Raw genomic sequence first — 24,897 nt, forward strand, 5'->3', positions numbered from 1 at the left:
CCTCCCTTACTTGTGTGTGAGACAGGTGTATGGGCTTCCAGTCACGCTAACAACCGTTACATGCAGCAAAGCTCCTGGCTCTGTGATCAGTGAATTATATGGGCAGACATTAATTAGTGTAACAGCATTTTGTACACCTCATTACCACAAGGCACTAACACACACAGAAGGTATATAAAAATACATTAAAACAAGGAGCCAAATACATAAGTTTGAGAGCCAGTGAGAATTTATACTTTAAAGACCTTTAAAATCATTACAGGGGAAACAGCATGGAAAGAGGTATGTGACTGCAAAAAAAAGTTTCACTTCAGAAAGTTGGCACAGTTAGATACTTGTATGGTTATTAGGCAATATTTGATATAAAGTAAATTTAAAGGGCAATGATTTCAAATATATTGCTCAATCACTCAGCTGGAAGAACAGACCTTATGCTAACTACAATACACCAATTACAAATTCATTAGTCACTCTAAACCAGGGACGGCAACATTCTTCTATCAGTGCGCCGGCAAAAATCTTTTCAAGCCCAGTTGTGTGTATATATATATATCTGATAGTCTGATAGTCAATCAAAACAGTAAGAGAGGTGGCGTATGGCATACCACTGTATATCAGCAGTCTTCGACCACTAAATATATGTATGTGTGTGTTAGCATGTATGTATATATATATATATATATATATATATATATATACACACATAGATACATATAAATATATATATATATACACACATAGATACATATATGTGTGTGTGTGTATATATATATATATATATATATATATATATATATATATATATATATATACACATACATATACATATATATATATATATATATACATACATGCACACACACACATACATATATTTAGTGGTCGAAGACTGCTGTTATACAGTGGTATGCCATACGCCACCTCTCTTACTGTTTTGATTGACTATCAGATTCCCTACACTTACATTATCCATACCGCCACTTCTAAATTTCCACCTCAACCACTGTATATATATATATATATATATATATATATATATATATATATATATAAAAACATTCTAAATTTCCACAATTGACACTAATATTAATGGGACCAACAAGTGAACGTTCATGTTATGCCACACAATAGTGCCGCCAATTCATATTATGCAGCGCTGTACATAGAACTCACGCCAGTCCCTCACACATTGAGGCTTACAGTCTAAATTCTCCAACACACACACACAGACTAGGGTCAATTTGATAGCAGCCAATTAACCTACCAGTATGTTTTTGGAGTAGGGGAGGAAACCGGAGCACCCGGAGGAACCCACACAAACACAGGAAGAACATTCAAACTCCTCACAGATAACGTCATGGTCGGGATGGTCGGGAATTGAACTCATGACCCCAGTGTTGTAAGGCAGACATGCTAACCACTTAGCCACCGTACTGCCTCAGTTCATATTATGCCTCACAGTTGTGTTCCCAGTTCATGTTACCCCTTATAGTTGTACTCCGTTTCGACCATCTATGGCTGTTTTAATGAGACAGCTACGGAGCTTAACGTGCCAGACAGAAGTGGTCTGCATGCCACGTTTAGCATGCGTGTCAAGGGTTGCCGACCCCTGGTATAACATTTGCAGACGTGGCCAAGCTTTTCTTCATGTATGTTAGGCTGCTTTTTCTTTTAAAAACTTTATTTATTGTGACCTCAACAGAAATGTACAATAATGTGAAATAATATGGAATAAGATACAGGTATCAAAGTAAACAGTCACTTTAACAGTAAACAGAAATACACTAGAAGAGTTGAGCATATTTTCTTGATTTTATTTGTGAGTTTTTATGGGGGGTGGGATAGGGAGGGATAGAGGCAGGTGAGGTGTGGGAGATGCGCTAGTGCTAGGGAAAGGGGGATCCATAAGTACTGCACTGGGTACTAGACAACAATGTATGTATGACAGTATTATATTGCCATGGGTAATTTGAAGAAGGATTTGGATGAATTACTGATAATTTTGGTCATGTATTCCAATCTATATGTGTACCAATATCTGTTTAGTACCGTTTAGTAAGTGAGGGCAGAAAGACTCTTCAAGTTTAGCTGGCAGGTGGTGACCACGATTATAAGCTTGTTTTAGTGATGGAATGCTAAGAATACTGGGGCCGGGAGCAGATAATATATGGAGAAAAAGGGACACCCACATGGAGTATCGAGGTTATAAAGGCTCTGGTGTCCCTCAAGTATGGTGACAGTTTGGGACACTCCAACCAGTAGAAAAGATCCTGGAGAACAATCTCACTGGCGTCTGTCTGTGGTGTTGGGATGCATTTTATGTAATCTGGTGAAAACATAATACAAATTAAACATGTTTATATGCATTCTATTTAATTTTAATGCATATAGAGTTGCACTCTATGTTGTACCATATTCAGGCCACTCTTTCCCCAATGTCTAGTTCCCATTTTAATTTGTGGTGATATTTCTTTGATGCATCACACCCTAGCTTACACAAAAAAAAATATATATATATATAAATGGATTCTTTTGATATTGTCACATTTACCGGACCGTTAGTTCCTCTGGTTCAAGACCTAGGTCTCTCTCTGATCTGCAGGCGCCTGTCTTGTGCCGCGGTCGTCCGCCATCTTGACCAGGGGTCTGCGCATGTGCAGACCTATAGGACTGATAAAACCTTGTTCCTCTCCTCATTGGATGATTAATTACTTCTCACTATTTAAGACACCTGCTGCCCTACTACCTTTGCCTGTTCTTGGTCCTCATTCCTCTGAGGTAACCAGGGAGTTCACTGTTCCTGTTCGTGGTTCCTGCCTGCTGTGGACGCTACCTTGTATCTTACCTGTAATCTGGACAAGTCTCTACTCCACGCCAGTGGTAATACCTGTCAGCCACAGATCGTTCCACGCTACCTTGTATCTCACCTGCAATCTGGACAAGTCTACTCCACGCCAGTGGTAATACCTGTCAGCCGCAGATCGTTCCACGCTACCTTGTATCTTACCTGCAATCTGGACAAGTCTCTACTCCACGCCAGTGGTAATACCTGTCAGACGCAGATAGTTCCACGCTACCTTTTATCTCACCTGCAATCTGGATAAGTCTCTACTCCACGCTAGTGGTAATACCTGTCAGCCGCGGATCGTTCCACGCTACCTTGTATCTTACCTGCCATCTGGACAAGTCTCTATTCCACGCCAGTGGTAATACCTGTCAGCCACAGATCGTTCCACGCTACCTTGTATCTTACCTGCAATCTGGACAAGTCTACTCCATGTCAGTGGTAATACCTGTCAGCCGCGGATTGTTCCACGCTACCTTGTATCTTACCTGCAATCTGGACAAGTCTCTATTCCACGCCAGTGGTAATACCTGTCAGCCGCGGATTGTTCCACGCTACCTTGTATCTTACCTGCAATCTGGACAAGTCTCTACTCCACGCCAGTGGTAATACCTGTCAGCCACAGATCGTTCCACGCTACCTTGTATCTTACCTGCAATCTGGACAAGTCTACTCCATGTCAGTGGTAATACCTGTCAGCCACAGATCGTTTCACGCCACCTTGTATGTTTTCTATAATCTGGACAAAGTTTCTACTTCGTATCAGTAGTAATCACTGCCAGCCGCTAACTCCTCCGCTACTTTGTATTATAGGCAACTTGAATAAGTTTTCCTCTACGTTAGTGACATATCCATCTGTTACAGTTCATTCGCATACTAGTTACTGCTGAACTATCTATCCCCAGTGACTACTGCTCATTATTCTCACTGTGTCAGTACAACTCCTACTACCCAGAGACTATCTACTCTCCTGGCATTCCTCCTTCTACTCAGCTCAAGGAGGTCCTTCCTTCAATCGTGTACAGCTGTATCCGTTAATTTACCATACTCTCCAGGGGCCCACGACCTGCACAGTGGAAGCCACTAAAACCCATACTTCCTTGCGGGAGTTCCTGGAGAAGACCAGCCGCTGTGTTAGACTCCGCGCCTCTGGTGAGTAGGGCTCTATCTGGTAAATTCTGGGTCGAGACTCCTAGTGACCATGACAGATATACAGTATTTATAATGCAGCCCCTTATGATTATGATTTGTTCACTAGTTATGTTATGGGTTAACTCTTATAACTGTAATTCCTCCCTTTTTACTACAGTGTACTAATATTTTGTGGTTAGCATTTAATTTTGTATGTGTTCTGATTAATGTATAAAAGCATGGAATATCATAGAATTATCCAAGCTGGTGCTGGTCAAGTGCTGGTTGTGTAGATAATGAAGACATGGTTCTCCTCCAGCATCTTTGAAGTACGGTCAGTGCCGAGTCAGGACTTCCAAGCGACTGAAGCATATGCCTCTTCTAGATACCCTTTTTCTTGGGCCATGGGATTTTCAATAAGTGTATCAAAACAGGATTATTCTTTGCAGCTTACCTGAACCTCCAGCATTAGCATATAGATTCCTGAAAACTCTTACATTGTCCATTGCACAATCAGTCTGGATGACTAAGTAGTGATACACTGAACAGTGATCAGATTGATTTCATTCCAAAATACTTTTTACATATCCAACATCAGTAATTAATGAACTAAGCAGTTTCTGTCTAAGGATGAAATGCATTTGTGTGTCACTGTATTCTCAGTTCTTGGCATTTGAACCTTACACATGTACTGTACATGCAACTACAAAAAAAAAAGAAATAGAATAAAGTGTTTTAAAAGGACATTGGGTAACAGGAGCTGCCATTGCCGCTTTAGAGGGTTTATTTACAATTGTGCAGTGGTAACACTTATTATGTATTACTGCAAGCTGCAGTGATACATAATGCAGTAATCGCTGCTCTTTACTATGGGGCTTCTCAGGGAGCCGCGCCGAAGACCTCCCTCCTACACAAACTGACTTTACTGTGCACCGGTCGCCGAACGCTGCCAGTGAATGCAGAATGTGAAATGCGCATGCGTGGCTAAAGTCAGTGCCTGTCCGTAGGATTTGACCTGGCAGGGGATCATGCAAAGCTTTTCCATGTTCACTGGACCCTGTAGGAACAAGCAAGAAATTGCCATCTCAGGATCTCATTTCTTAGTTTGAAGTGAAAGCAATGCTTTTTCCTGCTTAGTAAATCATTAAACAACGCAGTCCCCATAGAGCTCTATGGGGACTGCAGTACTTAAACAAAAATTAGGTTAATGCAGTAGAAATCTTTGATTTCTCATGTGTTAAACCATTCATAAATGAAGAGAAGTCTTGTGATGGCCAACCTTAAATAGACCCCTTAGTGTTTTTTATATAGAGTCTACAAGTGTCTGAAACTCTAATAGGAGGGATGTAATGCTTTTCTTCCAAGCAATGTCCTGTTTCAGGCATCACTATATGTTTCACCCACATTTGTCCTAACTGAATGCGACTTTCCTTCAGATTTCCAATTAAACATTAACAAGTTGAGCATTTTCTTACTCCTGCCAAACTCTACCCACCAGTCACCCATTTCTCAGCATTTATTAAGTCACTTTTGCTGGTCATGGTAAGCAAAATATTTGGAGACCAGGTCTGGCCAGCAATTTTATAGTCAGGTATGCTATTATCGTATGTTTTAATTGCTTATTTAAATCAGGGCCTGGAGTCCTAGTTAGGTGGGGGTGGTGGGCATTGGAGCACTAACTTCCAATACTTTTTTTTATACAGTTTGCCAGTCACAATTGTTGAACCATCCCTCACTCTGTGTAATAAACTATTGTAGTCTACTGCAGGGAGGCAGTAGACTATATCAGTTCCTCATCAGTACCTGTGAGCAGTCAGAGCTTCACATGACCTAATTATACAATACAAAATAATACAATGACTAGTCAACAACGAAATCACAGAGAATAAATAGAGAACATAGAATTGCAGATCCAGTTATTGACAAGACAGTGAGCATAAGTGATAAGATATCATGGTGTGAGGTAGGCTTGTGCCAAGGACCATGAGCTCTAGAAACAGGGCTGGGGAGAGGTGCAATGGTAGGAAGGAATGGGGGCCCTGCACGCGAGCTTATATCCTAGAGCAATAGTAGACGAGCTGATACATTTCAGGAGCCGCATATTACCCTTAATCTCAGTAATAAGTTAAAACAATACATTTAATCAAAGGAAAAGACACCTATCTGTAATAACATACCAGCAGGCATTGTAAACAAATGTTACAAGCTATAATAAACAAACAAATCTGACGGTAAAGCAGATTTTACCGTCAGGTGGACGCTATGAGAGGCAGCCCTAGAGCCACCTGTTGTCTATCACTGTCGTAGAGGGAAGTAGGAGAGACACAAATAGGGTGGCATTCAGTGAGCAGTAGAGATGGTAGCAATGGCTGATAGGCTTGAATGAAGACATGAGTTTTGAGGGCACATTTAACGCCTTGTGGCTAATAGCTAATCTAATAGTGACTGGGAATGCATTTCACAGGACAGGAGCAGCACTGGCAACATCCTGGAGGCGAGAATGCAAAGAAGTAATCAATGTGGTAGTGAGGTGGGAGATATAGCGGAAGAGGAGATTGAACTTAAATATGTAGTAGATGGGGAGTCTGTGTAGTGTCTGGTAGAGAGGGTCAGTGGTGATAGAGTGGTGAGAGGGGATAACAAGGCTGGCAGCAACGTTGAGGATGAGGAGGGGCGTAGTGGGAGTGAGGTAGGCCAGAGAGGAGGTGGTTACAGTGGTCTAGGTGAGAGATTACAAGGGAGTGAATACAAAACAAAAAGAAATTTGTCAGCGCTTATCCTTTAAACTGCATATCTGTGTGTGTCTAGCAAAATGAAAACATGAGCTATTAGTTCATATTTTGATAAAAAGACTTAAGCCTGCATCCCAACGTCAAGGGTACCTCATTATATGCAGGTCCTACACTGACCTATATGCTTTAAACACTATTAAAATGCAGTTAAAATCAGATGCACTCACCTCCCAGGTATAGGGGTTTACATCTAGCAAAGGCTGGCTTGTGAGCCACACCCAAATGTGCCTTAAATAGGCACATTTGGGTTAAATATGGTACCAGCTTTTTGTTTTGTATACATATATGGGCATTTATATTGCCACGCAGCTGGTACCACATACAATATGGGATATACCGAGCGCGGGCTTATTGCCAAGCAGCTGGTACCATATATAATGTGGGATATACCGAGCGCGGGCTTATTTTTCTCTGGTTTTGTTTCAAAATATTGCCTTTCTGTCATAGCAGCTGTCCATTAAGCCTATTTAAGGCACATTTGGGTGTGGCTCACAAGCCAGCCTCTGCTAGATGTAAACCCCTATACCTGGGAGGTGAGTGCATCTGATTTTAACTGCATTTTAATAGTGTTTAAAGCATATAGGTCAGTGTAGGACCTGCATATAATGAGGTACCCTTGACGTTGGGATGCAGGCTTAAGTCTTTTGATCAAAATATGAACTAATACCTCATGTTTTCATTCTGCTAGACACACACAGATATGCAGTTTAAAGGATAAGCGCTGACAAATTTATTTTTGTTTTGTATACATATATGGGCATTTATATTGCCACGCAGCTGGTACCACCTACAATATGGGATATATTGAGTGCGGGCTTATTGCCAAGCAGCTGGTACCATATATAATGTGGGATATACCGAGCGCAGGCTTATTTTTCTCTACAAGGGAGTGAATGACAGTTTTGAACAAATTTAACAAGACATGTCAGAATCTGACAACTGGCCTGCAAGGGTTTAACATCAATATAACAGCACAGGACACAAATAATATTGTGTCCCTTTAAATTCTGTATTTTTCAGAAAGTATATATTTATTTGTGTGAATGTACAAGCAGATTTTGCATTTGCATAGTGCCAATCAAATTTGTGAATTTTGCATAGACACTTGCACATAGGCGGATGTATAGCATAGTCAGGAATCCGTTGCACACTTCACTTGACAGGGGATAGGAGAGCAGGTTATGTATAGAAAGTGACAAGGAGTTTACAGGGTCTCTCAGGAATGTACCTTGTAGAAACATAATAGGGGCATTCAGGCACAACACGCACAATAGGTTCCTTCAACAAACAACGAGCTTCAGCTATGAACAAAAGACCACTGTTATGAGAAACATTATGACCTATTACGTCAGTTTCAACATTTTATTTATTCCATCCTGAGACACATTTTTTCACACTCCTACAGTACAAAGACAGGCTACACAAACTACTCATTTACCTTCATACACCTCTAGAAAGTTGAATATTGAGCCTTTTAGGATAGGTTTGGAATACATTGTTGTAGGGGCTTATATGTGTTACTCTGCATGTAAAAATACACCATTTCATAGCATGTGCTCCTTCCAACCTTATCTGTTTTATTACATACCATTTGTAACGGGACATAGAGTTTAGGGACTCTCGCATGTAAACATGGGTTACTTATAAAGGGGCTCTACCCATATCCAAATTCCCAAATGACGATTACAAATCACTATTCATGTTAATCCTGCCTTGTGGTGGAGAAAACATATGGTATGGCTTTTCTATCAACCAAACGTTATTAGATTCTAAACTGTATCAATTTGTATTTGAAAATATACGAGTGGAAAAACTCACTTGATAAAGGGTGGATGGATTCTCCAACAAACCATTTTAAAAACAACTATATGCTGTATTATGAGGAGGCAACAGAAAACAACAACAAAGATTATTTGCAAATCGTCGTATTATTTGGGGGCAGGTAGCAATTTTAAACAATGTAGGTGAAGATCAGTTTTTCATTTCAGCCTCCTCACAAAAATACCCCAAATTTGAAAAATAAGTCACATGTTTGGGGCAAACACCTACAGTTTAGTGACTTTTAATATGTTGTCACAGATCATAATTACTGCATCTTACAGAGCACATGCTAAACATTGTACCCTACGCAGCAGTGTAACTAATGGACAAGCTGAGTATTAATAATAATACTGTCTTCCTTCTTCACTGTAGCTCAGGGTCTGTCTTGTTTTGGCATCTAACAAAGTGAACCGAAGCATCAAACAGATTCTCCACATACTTCAGTGTCAGAAACAGGAACATAGAAGTAATTGTTGCACAAAGCAATATAAAACACCTCCCCTCCAGCTCTAAGTGTTTGGGCTCACACTGGCCCATTTAGAGTCGCTGTGTGAGCCTTGAGTATTGAAAGCAGCAATGTGACCTGAAATGACAGACTCTCCTACTGCTGTGTAGTTTCTGTACATTCACACTGACAAAACATGTGGGGGGAACAGGGGATGTAAGATACAGGATGAGGGGCAGGAAAATGCTATTGGTATGGAATAGGCAAGTAAGGAATAAGATCATTAAGGAATAATGCAGAGATAGAAGGAAAGGAAAAACCCCTCCAAAATGTGATGAGTAGGTGACAAAGGTAACTTATCATAAAGTACACAGAGTAGCCCTGTAATGATGTAAGATTATGATAACTTTATTTTTATTAGCACATACCTCAAGAATTAGGAGTAAAGAGCAGCCTGACTGGTTTGATACAAGATATCATTTTTGCTTATCTACTAAAATGATTATCTGGCCAGTGGAATTACCCACCATGGGTACAATAAGCTAATATTTATATTCATCACTGCAGGGTTGGAGGGATTAGAGTTAGCAAGTAGCTCTTCTTCACAGTGGAAGACACATTTCCCTCTATTAATGATGAAGCAAAGCTTTTACTATTCAGACCTTTAATTTTGTTGACACAACTGGCCTTGTGGTAGTTCTGCCCCATTCAGAGAGCATTGAATGTCATTATTATTATTGCTACAGTCCCAAGGAAATTATTTATTTGTAAGTTTTAGGGGGGGGGGGGGATAGATGGGTAAAACTGTGATTTGCCATATTCTCTCGTAAATCCCCAATGATCGAATTATGATCTATAAACTTGTCAGCCGGTTAAAACAGAAAGGAACTGTTTATCATTTAATTTACCTGTCCAACGTTACGGTAGGAAGGAACCAGACCCTTTTGCACACATGGAATATCTGTGGAAATGGTCTTCTCCTTCTCATGCACATACATGGTCAATGGCACTAGGGTAGGAGTCTGCTTCAGTTTTTCTCATTTATTTTTCTCATTTATTTTTATTCCAATTATGTTTCTGTCTTTGCTGCTCCACTCTGTCAGTCTCTACATTGTTTGTTTGTTTTTAAAGTATCCAATCTATAATACTTCTACTAACATACAAGGCCATCAACAAGACTGCACCAACTTACATCTTTTCACTTAAAATATCTCAAAATAGCTTCCAACTAGACACCTCCATTCTGCACAAGACCTGTGTCTCTCATCCACACTCATTACCTGCTCCTATTCCCATTCACAGGACTTTTTCGGGCTGCACCTACTCTGTGGAATTCAGTCCCTTGCACAATAAGACTTTCTTCTAGTCTCCAAACCTTCAAGCATTCTCTGAAAACCCACCTCTTCAGGCAAGCTTATCAAATTCCTCAACCACCCTCTTAACCTCCATAGGTTACCCTATTATGAACCTTTACACAGTTCACACAAAACTTACATGTGTTCTTTCTATACTCTAACACCCCTCTGACCAACATTGCTGTATGACTGGATCATACAGCACACTAAGCACTTTCTACCTTTGCCATCAGTTTGGACCAATATGCAATATTTATCACTTAACCTCATGTATCAACCCTCTATTGTTCTATAGATTATATGATTCTCTTACCTCTCAGTCTGTCTGTAATACTCACTGTGGTTCCCAGTTGAAAAGCGCCACAGAATATGCTGGTGGTATACATATAAATGTTAATAATGATAATCAGATATATAACTCACAGTGACAGTTTTCTCAGACGTCACTTTCTATCACAAACAACAGTTAAAGTTCTTGTCTATTTTGTTAAGGAGACAGGACTGAAATCTAGGAATCAGTCTAACATTAAGTGATTATTACCCCTATACAGATTGAGCTTAGGACAGAAGAGTTAAAACTAGACAAGACGGTGATATGTTATCATTTTGACTCTTTCTGATCTATGTAATTATGCCAAATAGGATTATGTAAAATTACATTTTTATTTGTCCGGTTGCTAAAATATGCATATAAACCACGCACACGCCTACAGCCAGACAGCTTAGATAACATAACAGTGCAAACTCTCAATTATACAAATTACTACATTGTCTCTGATGCACAGAACTACTTTAATGTAGACTCTAATTATACTATTAGCTGCAAACTAAACTCCGCAACATCATTAACTGATTGCTTACCTACAGGGGAAATTAGGGTTTCATATTAATACAACTAAAAAGATTTCTGTTTCTGTGTCCCAATAATTTACAAACTGCTATGCCCAATGTACACTGGCATTTTTTATGCAAGGAATGTTATGCCAAAATTTCACTAAGCCCATGCTGGCCTACCCTTCATACTTGTCCTTCGGGAGATGTATACAGCAGGTATGACTAGAAGTGGTAAATGTGAGATGAGATACACAATACTGTTTCCATCACTTTTAACTGCGCTCTCCAGCTACTCAGCTCACCTCCTCTCAGTCCCTCTGCCCTCTGTCTCCTCTCGCTTCTCTCCGCTCCCCTCAGTGACTCTCAACCTGTCATCCGTGCCCACCCTCTTGGGCCATTGTTACCTGCCTGTACTCACTTTTCCCCTCCCTCCCTCTCTTTCATGCTGTGCCTGAGCCCCCAGAGTTATAGTGCTTACTGTTACTTGTACTGTGCTGTTTCACCTTGTACTGTGCCATTGTTTGTCCTTGTACGGCGCTACGGATACTTTGTGGCGCCCTATAAATAAAAATTATTAATAATAATAATAATAATAATAATAATAATACCACATCTGTGCTGTCTGAGACTGCAAATTCAGCCTGTAGGTTCCAGTGTTTTGGTAGATTTTAACTCTATACATTCAACCTACCTTTGCCCTTATGCTCCATAGGACACCTGGGTTACGCTTTGACAAGTATACCACCCCAGTCAAATTCCCTACCTCCCACTGTCCTGTCCTCCTGTCATGCCTGGATATGTTCTGGTTAGGCCCATCAATGGGATATACCTGACTTCCATGTTGTGGTCAGCAGATGACATCATATGTGCTTCACCGGCTGAGCATATTTTCAATAAAATACTCAGTGTTAATACCTTTTATCCTTACACTTATACCTTTAAGTTAAACTTGATAACATACTTAACTAAAAATAACCACACGGACACAAGATATAATTTTGGCAAAAAAGATTGCAGTTTATTTAGTGGGAAATTTTATTTAAGACTCTGATGGCGACAAGAGCGAAGCAGTCAGCTAACAACCAATCTTTCAACCAAATACAGCGTAAGGTGAATCTTAATACCACTGTCCCAAGACTTTACGAATCCCAAGTCTTTACCATTGGCTGGTACTAAACTTATATATGAAGACAATGGGCGCTCTAAAAAACCTATTAAATAACCATAAATAAAACAACTATAACTATGGTCAGTTGCAGCTCTACTTACAGGCTCTGGAACCTGAATGTTGATATAACAAAAGAGAAGAGGATGAGCGCGCAAGAACTGTAAACCAATAGTTAAATTAATAACAATTCCATTTATTTTATAAAATCAAATAAACAATGACAAAAATGGATAAAACATTAGCCAGTAGCAAGTGTGTGAAAGAACTGGCATATATCGCAATCAACACTCGTAATGAATCAAAGCACATAAAAAATATTCCTAAATGGATTCATAGCAGGTGTAGTGAACCAGCTGGTTCACTAGTGACTGCTAAGCTGCTAGTATTTCATGAATGGGAACCTTTTCTTATTGGATCACTCATATCACATGACTACCATCAAGGGATTGGTTTACCATCCCGTGACTACAAGCACGGACTATGTATAGAGGGCTTGGGATTGGTTTACCATCCCCACGTGACTACAAGCACGGACTATGTATAGAGGGCTTTTCCATCCTGATAATTATACCTCTGATGAAGCGGCCAGTGCGCCAAGAAACGTGTCAGTCATTTTCTTTATTCTAGCTGGTGATTGAGACAGTAAAGTGACTAATGTACCCCGAGGTTGAAGAGTCTCTTCGTAATTCGGATGGTTAGTACCTTCATTCATTACTGCTTGGAGATTGAATCTTCGGATCATTTGTCCACTCATCCGAGATAACGTTAAGTACTTAACATCTCAAAGCTCCTATTTTATCTCTCATAGAGAGGGTATTTTTGCAGTACCCGTGGGATCTGCACACAAAATTGTGCCTACATGAACATTTTACAATATATGTGTGTTATTTCACTTAAGTAACGGATCCCAACATTTGCGGTTTGAGGATTAGTTCCTCCCTTCTTGTGTCTCTACATATACACCTTCCGGGACTGAGTCTCTCACTTTGAATATCAATTTGCACACAAAGTTGTGCTCATATATGGGCTTTAATTTCGATATGTATGCTCATTTCAATCTATCACTACACCTGCTATGAATCCATTTAGGAATATTTTTTATGTGCTTTGATTCATTACGAGTGTTGATTGCAATATATGCCAGTTCTTTGACACACTTGCTACTGGCTAATGTTTTATCCATTTGTGTCATTATTTATTTGATTTTATCAAATAAATGGGATTGTTATTAATTTAACTATTGGTTTACAGTTCTTGCGCTCTCATCCTCTTCTCTTTTGGTACTAAACTTGGCGTCATCGCGACTGCCCCCTTCTGGACTCACATTGCCGCGCCTGACCAAAGGCACGACAAGGGACCCTCCACCCAAGGGGACCAAGAGTCGGGTTACTGCAAAATAGGCAGTGACGTGCAGCCAATTCAACGTTAGCACCTTCGATTAGTCGCTGACTGCATTGCTCTCCTACCCACTGCTCCTTGTCTTGAGACAAGAAAATTAGATGGTAACATTAACAAAGCTATGCAGAGCGGGAGGGGGGTATCTGAAATCCAGGAACCAAGAGAGCCAGCCCACTATGCCAAGTTAATTTATCACCTCCTGCAAACCACTCCCCACAAAGTGATTGGCTGGCTGCTAATAAATATTTAACCCCTAATGAAGTATAACTCGATATTTTAATTGCCCCCAGCTTATGGCTTCACTTAAACTTCTGTCAAACAGATTCTGACCTGCTAGTCTAGGATGGTCTCTCGACACAAGCTACAACGTTAGCCCAATTTAGATAGATCAAACAAATTGGCCATCATCTATAGGACCTCATTTAATCTCAACACCACAAATGCAATCTTCACAGTATTTATAGATGCCAATTTAAACATTTACGCAATATCTACTCTATTTTACAAGAGTCCTATGTCTTACCAAGGTAAAAAATAAAGTACACTGACACCACTGTATCACGATATCCAACTAAAGTCTCAGAGGTCAGTCTTGTTTAAAGATGACTTGGCTCCAGCTTAGGTCAAGTCCTCTATTGCTGTGGTAAGCCTTAAGTAAAGTGTCCCCTTCACAGGCACAGCCCAGGGTTTATTCTATTCCTGATCGAGTTGTCATTTTTCCACACACAGAAATTGTGTTCCTGATAAGAACAGAGCAGTTTAAACCTCCAAACCCTTTAATATTCTTACATTTCTGACTGAGCTGAAATTGAAATGCAAAAAACTGTGACTTTAAAGACTGAAGGTCTCATTCTCAGAGACACAACTGTATACAGCATTACCAACCCTGTTTTGAAAGAAAAGCTGCTAGCTGACCCCGATTTAACATTAAGCAAAGCTGTGGCCATATGCAGAACTGAAGAGACTGCTAAAGCCCATGTGGAAGCTGTAGGTGCAGGAGTGTGTGAGGCCAGTACAAATTCTTACTCAATAGAAAGTTTAAAATTTGCAGCAGACGGAAAGACAGGACTCATAAAACAAGGTATGCAGAAATCAGCTAACACACGTCAGCAAGTGCAGATACTGTAGTATGGGCAATGCACAAGCCAAACCAGTATTGAGCTTATAGAGCAACACATAAGACATAAGTGAGGAGGAAATAATTATTGTTTAAGATCCAAACTACCCATGTTGAAATTAAATAAACAACATGTACATGAAATAGACAATGTTTAATGGTGTTTTACAGAGAACAAATGAATCTACACACAAGCAGCAACTAGAAAAGTATGTGTACACCCTAGAGCAGTGATATGATGATCGCTGTGTCACCCACACCATATGTAAGTGGAACCCACAGTCACTCCGGTTATACACGGCTGCAGGAAGTTACCTAAACCATTTTGGATAAATTTAGGCAAACACTATGGTCAGTCACACCACGATATTTATTGGCGGACAGGTTATAAGTTAGTTCGACAAACAGGCTGCTCACAGAGAGTTATACACGTCTGCTGACCAGCACTCTAACAAGACCGGACAGTATTAACTGCAGGCAGACAGTGCAGGGTTTGTACATGCAGTCTGGATGGGGGAAAATCGCACAACATAAGCAGGTTGTGCAAACACGTTGAACAAAGAAATTTTAGTGGCAGAGGCCCCACAAATTTTAATCTGACCCTGTTTGTCTGGTTGCTATCCCCAGACATAATGTTAATAAAGGAAACTTAAGGAGTCCACATCTAAGAACCAGTGTTCACAGACAATATTCCTACCACAACATCCGGCAGCCATGTACATTTCACTTCTGAAAGAAGCATAAAGTAAAAGTCAAAATGATACGTTGCTGAATTTACTTGCCCTATTTCCTCTTCTCTTATTCTGCTGGGTTAGAAGAAAATATTTAAATGGAGTATTTAAATATTTTTAAAATGGCATGAGAAATATGTCAAGCTGAGGACAAAAAAAGTTTCATCCCCTTTTGTGTGGTCATGTACCTTGTTTTTGTCAACTCTGCCCATTGGGATGTGTGTGTATTTACATATGCCGCCTGCATTACCGCGTCAATTTGGAACCATATGCAGGGGTGAAAAATGTTCCTACTTTCATGGGTGGAGCTAGATGGATCAGAGGATACCTTGCTGAATGTGGGCTGAGCTCTATATTAGCCTCAAATGCAGAAACAACATTTTGGGAGACAGGATATATAAATAAGCTTTAAGAGGTGCAGCTTGTGCATTTGGGGTCAGTTCCTGGATTAGCTAGTGGATGGTCAAAGAGACTTTTTAGCCTCATAAATGCTTTCATGCTTCATTTAAGCATTCTTAGAGCTTCTAGAGCAGTGTTGGCTAACCTGTGACACCCCAGGTGTTGTAAAACTACAAGTCCCAGCATGCTTTGCCAATATATAGCAGTTTATTGCTGGAAGGGTATCATCATCATCATAATCACCGTTTATTTATATAGCGCCACTAATTTCACAGCGCTGTACAGAGAACTCGGTCACATCAGTCCCTGCCCCATTGGGGCTTACAGTCTACATTCCCTAACATACACACAGACAGACAGACTATGCTGGGTATGCTGGGACTTGTAGTTTCACAAGACCTGGAGTGTCACAGGTTAGCCAACACTGTTCTAGAGGGTGCACATCAGGGGCAATACCTTCGTTGCTCAAAGTACAAATAAAAGCTCAATTCTACTAAAAATTGAGAAATTATAAATAAGGGGGTGGTGCAAAAGTAATGGTAGCACAAGTCTTTAAACATATTTATGACAGTGATTTAAAAAAATATCTAAGGATCAGAGTGTAGTTTTATGTTCTCCCCTTATTTGCCTGGGTTTCCTCCCACAGTCCAAAAACATACTGGTAGGCTTCGACAAAATGGACCCTAGTCTGTGTGTAGTAGAGAATTTAGATTGTAAGCACCAATGAAGTCGGAACTGAAGTAAATGACTACATATCACTGTACAAAGCTGCATATTATGATTGGTGCTATATAAATAAATGATTATAATAACACCAGTTTACACTGGCTAAGCACATTCATACATGTTGAAAGCGTCAAGACATACAATTTATTGGGGCAGAACATTTGCTGTATGCGTATTAAAGAAAATGGAATGTTTTGGAGTAGTTGTTATTCCTGACAATCTCCCACTAAACCATATCATTTTATGTTTTTAACTTTGATGCTATTAATCAAAATGTATTTTAAAAAAAAATCATATTATTTTAATATAAGGATTTCCCTCCGCCCCTAGCCGTCTAGTGTTATGAGGAGAGCAGATCTGTCTGCCTTCTTACACTTCAATACTGAGAACTTCTAGTCCTACATATACTGCAGTCAGGAGCAGCCAGCATATCAGCTGTATCCAGCAGAGAGCGGGTTAACACTCTTAGGGACCGTGAAACAAGTCTGCCCACAGAGGCTGACACTGCTGCAGCTGGAGCTCTTCCTGTGTACTCAGGGCTGTAGTTGGCAGCCAGTCCCTGGAAGGAGGGGGGTGTTCAGGAGTACTTGTACTCTTACCTCCAGTCACTAGAACAGTTGTGTGCTGGGGGACTGAGGACCAGCCAGCTGCCGGCACTGCGCCTTCAGGATGCTCCGGGACAGGCACAGTCATTCTTCGGGTCCCTGTACAGGAATTACATACAAACCAGCATGGATACTATGGGCTCAGCAATGTAACTCCTGCACAGCACTCACATGATTTGGGAATACATATGCACCTTTTTGGATATATTGATTTTCGGGCTATTTTTGGGATTTATCTTTAAGAATTTCTTTTGATGGATTATTGGGACCCTTCACACCAGAGCAATCGGTGCAGGTAAGTGATTTGCATTATACAGAAACTCATCCATGGCAGGTGCTCCCACTAAATGATTTGAGCCTCTGGTGACTGTGTGAATTATATCTCAGTTAGACAACCTGTCTGTATAAAGGACAGAGATAATTAAGTTCCCTATGGGAACTGCAGTGTATATACCAGGTAGCACCTGAAAACTTTCTGCAAGTTCATCGAACTGGCAATCACACTTGGTATTCTGAGTTACATTTGGTATTTTGAGTTTGTGTTGAGGAGTCCTCTTGTGTTGGGTATTTACACTATGGCAGCTGGCAATGCCTTCTAAATTCCTTCATGAATAGCACCTGCATTGTATTATGACGCCACCCAGTCACATAAGACTGCTAAACATGTGGATTTCTACATTAGTATAAACAGCTAAATTAACCCCTATCTGTCTTGAGACAGTGGATTCTTATTGCTGACTTTTATGGTTAATGGAGCACACAAGCAGCAGTTCAGTAGGTGTCACTGTATGACATTCAGTTATAAATCAACCCAGTACTGAGTTCAGCACAATATCTGGGAGGTTGCCAGTGACACCTTTTTACAAGCCAACATTGTCTTTATTGTGGTAACAGAGATCTTTAGAGCAGGTTTTCAGGCTGTATTGACAGAGGCATACATTAGATTTATCTATAAGTTAATAGTAACTCCACAGTATAGAAATTGTTAATGCAAATGTTAATAACATTGTCTGTACATTGTTTATGCAGATTATTGTTCGGAAATATGGACTTTTACAAATAACACTGTAATAAATATTTTTTAGTTGGTAGTACACATACATTTGTGAAAAGAGGATCATAGTAAACTGTTCTGCATGCAAGGTGACCCACTTCTTGGGTCCCAACCTGCTCATGTGGGACAATGGTGTTCAGATATTCCCATTTAATAAACAGAACAATGCTGCCACCAAAAATGCCACACTGTACTGAAAGTAATTCACACTAGTGAGCACAGTGTGTGACCTTGGAGAGGTTACATGTCTTCTGTGTACAAATGAGACGTTCAGTTACTGTGCCCAACTCCACTAAATTGGTGCATATAAGGCAGACACCTTTGCTCTTTAATATATTACGCTGTTATACATCTCACATCTATTAGGACTTGTGTAAAGAATGCTGTCAGCAACAAAAATTCTGGAAAGAAAAACAATTGTGAAAAAATATGTACAATTAGACCAAATGTGGGAAAGATATTTAATTTGCAGTTGCCATATCAGAATAAATGTATTGGCCTATCTTTACACTCACTGGGATTCTTACTCCAGCTAGCCAAATGCTCCTGACTTTTAAGCAGCCTGCTGTTCAAGGTCAGTCGAACATGTGGTATGTGCTCCTGTCCCAAATAAATGTTTTTACCTCTACCAACAATGCACATCTCATTCCCAACAGGCTGAGTGTGGTGTGGCTGTGGACCTATTCTCTGTCTGTGTGTGCTGTAGGGGTTAAGACTGAACATCTGTCTAGACAACAACCCTTTGAGCCAATGTCAAGGACCCACATGGAGAATAGAGGCTTAAAGACTGGGGAACAGATGTCTGTATGAAGAGAGGAGCCAAATGCTGGTTACACATTGAAATGCAGTCAATTCACAATGATCTTATCTACAAAGATGGTCATTACCAATATCTGTGATCATTCTCTGTTAGGAAAACCCTCCTGGAACTGGTGATTCTATAACGGCTACAAATCAAACCACATCTCTCCTTGCACCACAGAGCCAGAGAGACATTAGATGTTGACTGGTTAGTGGTAAAGGCAATTGTGAGATTATCAGAGGTTGTTTGCTGAAATATTGGACTTTTTCCCCTATTACAACACAATAGAGTCTTTATTCCTGTAACAAAGATGCTTTAGGTTGGGTTACAGTGATAAGGAGTATTAGCAAGCTATTTTGTTCCAGTGGGAGAGGTCAGCTACTCTGCTATCACAACACATTTATCTCCACTCCATCATGAGAGTGTTTCCTTTTGGATTTTGTTTCCAGGTGTTACAGAAACTGCGAAATGTTTTTCACGGACCATGTCTGTTTACTTGTAACTTTCCAGGTGTTTTTTGACTAAAATATGAAGTCCTTATTAGGATTGCATGATCTCTCTCTCTCTATCTATCTATCTATCTATCTATCTATCTATCTATATATATATATATATATATGTGTGTGTGTGTGCACTCACTACAGAGTGTCCACCTATATTATTTTGCAGTACCTGAAAATATGAAACCGAACCACTGCATGAAATCTCACCCAAGAGAAAGATCAGCCATTTAAAAACATACAGGTGTGATATAAATGGTATATGGCGTTGCACGTATACAAGTTCACCTATGTCCTGTTTTAGATTTCTGACTTGGCTATAATCATAAGATATATTATCACACGGGTTCCTAGTGTGAGATGTAGTATTTCTAATTCATCTGTCCACTCTTTATTATGTTTATATAGCACCATTGTACTCCACTTGGGATTGAAAACAAGTGGACACTACTACTACAGTCTTATCATTTGCCACGCTGAAGATGGGAGGGGTGGGAAGTATTCTATGGCCAGGTGCTTACACCTGGATGAAGGCACTGGGAGCACAGGGTGGGGGTGCTGGGCTCGCGTATTCCCCTTAGGATTACATTCTAGGGATTCTCTGTTTGTCAGGGGGAGAGCACAGGCACAAAAGCTTTTCTGTCAGGCCGGGAGTGTCCTATAGGCTTCCTCCTGTCTAGTTTCTAATGCTCAGCGGCCAGTCTAGACCTGCAGGACTGCAAAGATAAAGACAGGCCTGTGTGAGCCTTGTAACTGCTGCAAGAAGGCAAGATGGGCTGAGAGTGATAGTGGGAGAGGAAGGTGACTGCAAACCTGAGCACTCTGGTCACATGATCACCACATGGCAGCCCCTATATTCAGTCACAATATAGAATAAGTGCCAACCTGCACTGTTATTGCTTATGGCTGACAGCACGGGTCTTTCTCTCTTATATTCTATATTGGGACCTGATGATTGACATTGTAGTAGTAAGTGTAGTACGAAGGTTGGTGGTAAGTAATGGCTGGACTTCAGTCTGTATTTGTGTGTGCCGTGCAGAGCATCCTTTGGTGGCCAGTCTGAGCTGTATAATCTGCTGGCCTAAGGGGTCTGTAATGCACTGTATCTACTTGTCACGTGCATGTTAAGAATTTCATTTTCAGCTGCACTTACAATAGGTTGGCATGGTTCACACTGACAAAACCTGAAGTTGACAGGTTTGCGAATAAAAGTGTCAGAATGTGGGCATGAGCGCCAATACAAGAGCAAGAGACCGTGCAAAGGGAAGGGTGGATGTTACAAGATAATATTTCTTTATGTTGTGATGGTAGGAAGGGCATACAACTATACATAGCCACGTGTGTTGTATTTGCGCTACTCTTGTGCATGGAAGATATAGCAAACAGTCAGTCATCCATTATAAAAGAAAATACAAGCAACTGTCTGACTGGAAATAGTCAAATATAGAGGTTAAGTACAGTGCCCTTGTGTGACATGGCTTTCAGCAATATATTTTGTACTTGTGATTTTAGTCTTTGTATAATCTGTAACAGACTTCACGTTCTCCTTGAAGCACTTTCCTGACAATCTGAGCTGGCTGCCAATATTATCTCCCATATCCTCCACAAGTGCAGTTCAGCAACACCTGGATTGCTGAATCTATATACTCTCACATGAGATGAGCTATGTGTTCAATTATAACACTATGCTTTACTTCACCAATATAGAGACATAGGGCTAGATTTACTAAGCTGCGGGTTTGAAAAAGTGGGGATGTTGCCCATAGCAACCAATCAGATTCTAGCTGTCATTTTGTAGACGTACTAAATAAATGAAAGCTAGAATCTGATTGGTTGCTATAGGCAATATCCCCACTTTTTCAAACCCGCAGCTTAGTAAATCTAGCCCATAGTGTATATACATGTTAATAATTAAGCTTTAACTCTTATAAGATTATATTTTGGGATCATTTCTTTTATTAGGTTTCATTGAGATTAGAGTGTTGCTGAATGATAAATGTTGTCACTCAGAAATTTGCCTGGTCTGCACTAATGGGTTTTTCTTTTTGCCAAATCCAAATCTGATATTGTTTAACTATAATGATATAGATGACAAGAGGGACTTGTGCCAGGCTTGTATATTGGGTAATCCACTACATGCCTCGCTCACATCCTACTAATGTCTCCTTACTTATTGATTTTCTCTTACATGTATATTATAAAGATATTAATGTAAATTATAAGACTTTTATAAGTCCACAAGGACATCACTAACAAATGAAGTCACAGGCCCAGTGCTTTTATACAGAGCACAGAATATTTCGTGTGCTTTTAAAATATAATCCATAGTATTCGTTTCCCTAATATTTACTGACATAATGGCATCATTAAGCATTCTTTCTAAGAATATAATCATAATATTGGCCTTTTATAGCATATACTGAGGTACACTTTGTATATAATTCGAACATGAATGAAAAATAATCATCATATGTGGTGAACATTATTTCTCTATTTGCAGCCTCCTTGGCCACAGACCCTGAAGGAAAAATAAATCTAATATTCACTTGTAGTGATAACCTGTGTACATAGATTGTTCAGAAGATGGAGAGTTCCCTGCCTAAAAGGGTTTTCAAGGTAATAAAACATGTGAATAATGATACCACAGCAGTTGCTTCAGAGCATTTTGTCCTCGTATATAGTGCTGGATGAATAAAGTATGGTCCTGCCGCTCGGACGATTGACAGAATCCGATTTGGCCACATGTGGTCATATTGGAGAAATTGAACAAGCTTTGTCTAAGCTGCCGGCTCTCTCCCGGCATCACTGGGGCCTGTTAGTGCCGGCAGAAGATGATCAAAGATCCCCGCTATTGTCATGTTTCACCCACATTTATTAAAGATAGTGATCAGTTTGATTTTTGTGTTGGGGGTATTGTTTGGAAGATGATCAGGTCAGCTGACATTTCTTCTGCAAATATTGAAGTGTGCGGCTCTTAGGAAATGTGCAGAAAACATCTACATTTGTGAATGGGCATGAAATGGCCAAATACACTTCCTGCTCTCATCTTCAAGGATTAGTCCACCAGTAAAGGCATTTTTCACTTACATTTCCTGAAATTGTATATTTTATAAACAAGATACACTGCCTAACTAACTGTGTTGGCTAGATAAGTCCCCTTGAGAGTGTATTGAAAGTTATTTGGATCTGAAGATCATTATCCAGCAGTGTATCTGTCTGCCATTGGGATATGAAAATCCCAGGGCAAAATGCATCATGTGGCGGTCATATGCAGAGTACTGTGTCCGAACCTCATCTCCATGAAGAAAAGAGTTTTCAGAGAGCATTCAGGTTGTTTTATACTTTATACTGCCCAGAAGTTTATCCAGGTCTTTGTGAGGGGCAGGCGAGATATTACACATAGTATTAAGCGCTGCTGCAGATGTCGGCTCAATAGAGCAAACAGAACCTTTTTGAAGAAGACTGGATGGTTTGAGCCCCCCATGAGCGTTCTTCAAGGTGGGTGGGTGGTGGGCTATCTATCACACAGTCAAAGAGAGGGTTATAAAAGAGCAGAAGATATTGAAATGCTGTTTGAAAGTAGACATATATGGAGTACAGTCACCAAAGAGTAATTAATACAATCCTACATATAGGAATTTGTATCCACATATTTACACCCCGGCCTGCTAGTCTAATAAATAAATGTAAAGAGTTATATGTATTGACCCGAAGTTTACACAGATACTGCCTTATTCAAAGTTTGAGTGTCCGTAAAAATACTAGGATGACTTCCGTATTAACAGCAAGTATGTTTACGGATATAGCTCTCACTATTTATTACTAGAAATATATTTAAAATTAGCTACCTATGTATCTATCCCTTGATACAGATTGCAGTATAAATGACTGCACTGCCTGTGCTCAGCTGCCACTAATAATCATTAAGACGGATTCCCTCTCTGGTCATTTTGTTGTATTGTGTCACCTCTCTCTAGAGAGAGCTCAGTTTCCTGCGGTGATCACTGCATTATCCTATACTGAGTCACACAGCCAGGTTCACTTTAGTACAGAACACTCTTTTTACAATTCACGGCCCCTGAGGGATGTAAGTCTGAGTCACCTCTTCTACCTTTCATTTCTTGGCTGTGTTGTAAGGTTTACTCACTCGTGAAGAATTTGCTGAATTTGGAAATAACCGTGATTACTTGTAGGGAACTGACCCATTTTAAGCAGAATTGTACAGATACCTGGAGTAAGCACTTGCAAGGTCTTCTGGGAAAGTCTCTTATTGGACTGCTGCAAAGGGCAGCTGTCAGAAAACACGGCTGTATGGCAGTGATCACTGGTCACTGTTATCACAAGTGAAAACAGGGCGCCCATTAAATATAAAATGATGGATTAGAAATATTAGGGTTTAATCCTCCAATCTTTATTTCTGTGGGATAATGCTGCTTGTTAGCAATTAGCTGCAAGAATGTGAATATCTCTGTTATAAGTATGCTCATACTGCATTATAAGTAGTATATGATTGTTGCACCTATTAACCAACTTTAACTGTACTGGGTACACATTTCGATAGCCTTATAAATAAAAGCCATACATTTATTATCTTGCACTGATCTATCAAGATTGAAATTTGTTGTCTACATATTGTCTTTGGAACTCTACATATCTTTGTGTGTCTATGCTAGGGACTAGAGCACCCATAAGGCCAGAGCTGCCCTGGGAACCCTCACCTATGGCCTCCACTTCCATCCTGCTTTATTGACAGATTTCTTTGGTATAGCTGGTAGCACTTGTTTATCTTACATTAAGCTGATATATTGTTGCAGATAGGGTGTTTTATTGATTAGATGTATTGTTTTAACTTATTACTGAGATTAAGGCTGGGTACACATTCCAGAGTGTTCCGACCAATGTGTTATCTACAACAACTTTATTAACAACTGGGGAAAAAAAATAAGTCCTGATCAGCATACCGATTCATGCGTACACACTATACATGTTTTACAAGATTTGCCCTCAGATCTGGGCTCTTCATCTGTCATAACCGTCGGCTGAAAAGATCACGACTCTGTAAACTCTATGGAGATCCTGATCGTGAGTGCATACACATTGCAGGATTGGAAGGATGTCGTTCCATAGCTGAACGAGATTTATAGTCCTGCTAAACAATCAAGGTTGTTGGTCAG

General features: G+C 40.0%; 1 long non-coding RNA gene across 4 annotated transcripts in view; it reads left to right on the forward strand.

Moving 5' to 3' along the window:
- Positions 1 to 17,321: 17,321 nt before the first annotated feature.
- Positions 17,322 to 24,897, forward strand: part of LOC142160294 (uncharacterized) — a 113,459-nt gene continuing 105,883 nt past the window's right edge. The window contains exon 1 of one of the 4 annotated variants that reach the window (XR_012693143.1): positions 17,322 to 17,662. This is a non-coding gene — a long non-coding RNA (uncharacterized LOC142160294). Of the gene's footprint in view, positions 17,663 to 22,231; positions 22,340 to 24,897 lie in introns of those variants that run through there. The other 3 variants (XR_012693140.1, XR_012693141.1, XR_012693142.1) reach the window with 3 other exon arrangements.

The sequence above is a fragment of the Mixophyes fleayi genome, chromosome 6, assembly GCF_038048845.1.
Source record: "Mixophyes fleayi isolate aMixFle1 chromosome 6, aMixFle1.hap1, whole genome shotgun sequence".
Lineage (NCBI taxonomy): Eukaryota > Metazoa > Chordata > Amphibia > Anura > Limnodynastidae > Mixophyes > Mixophyes fleayi.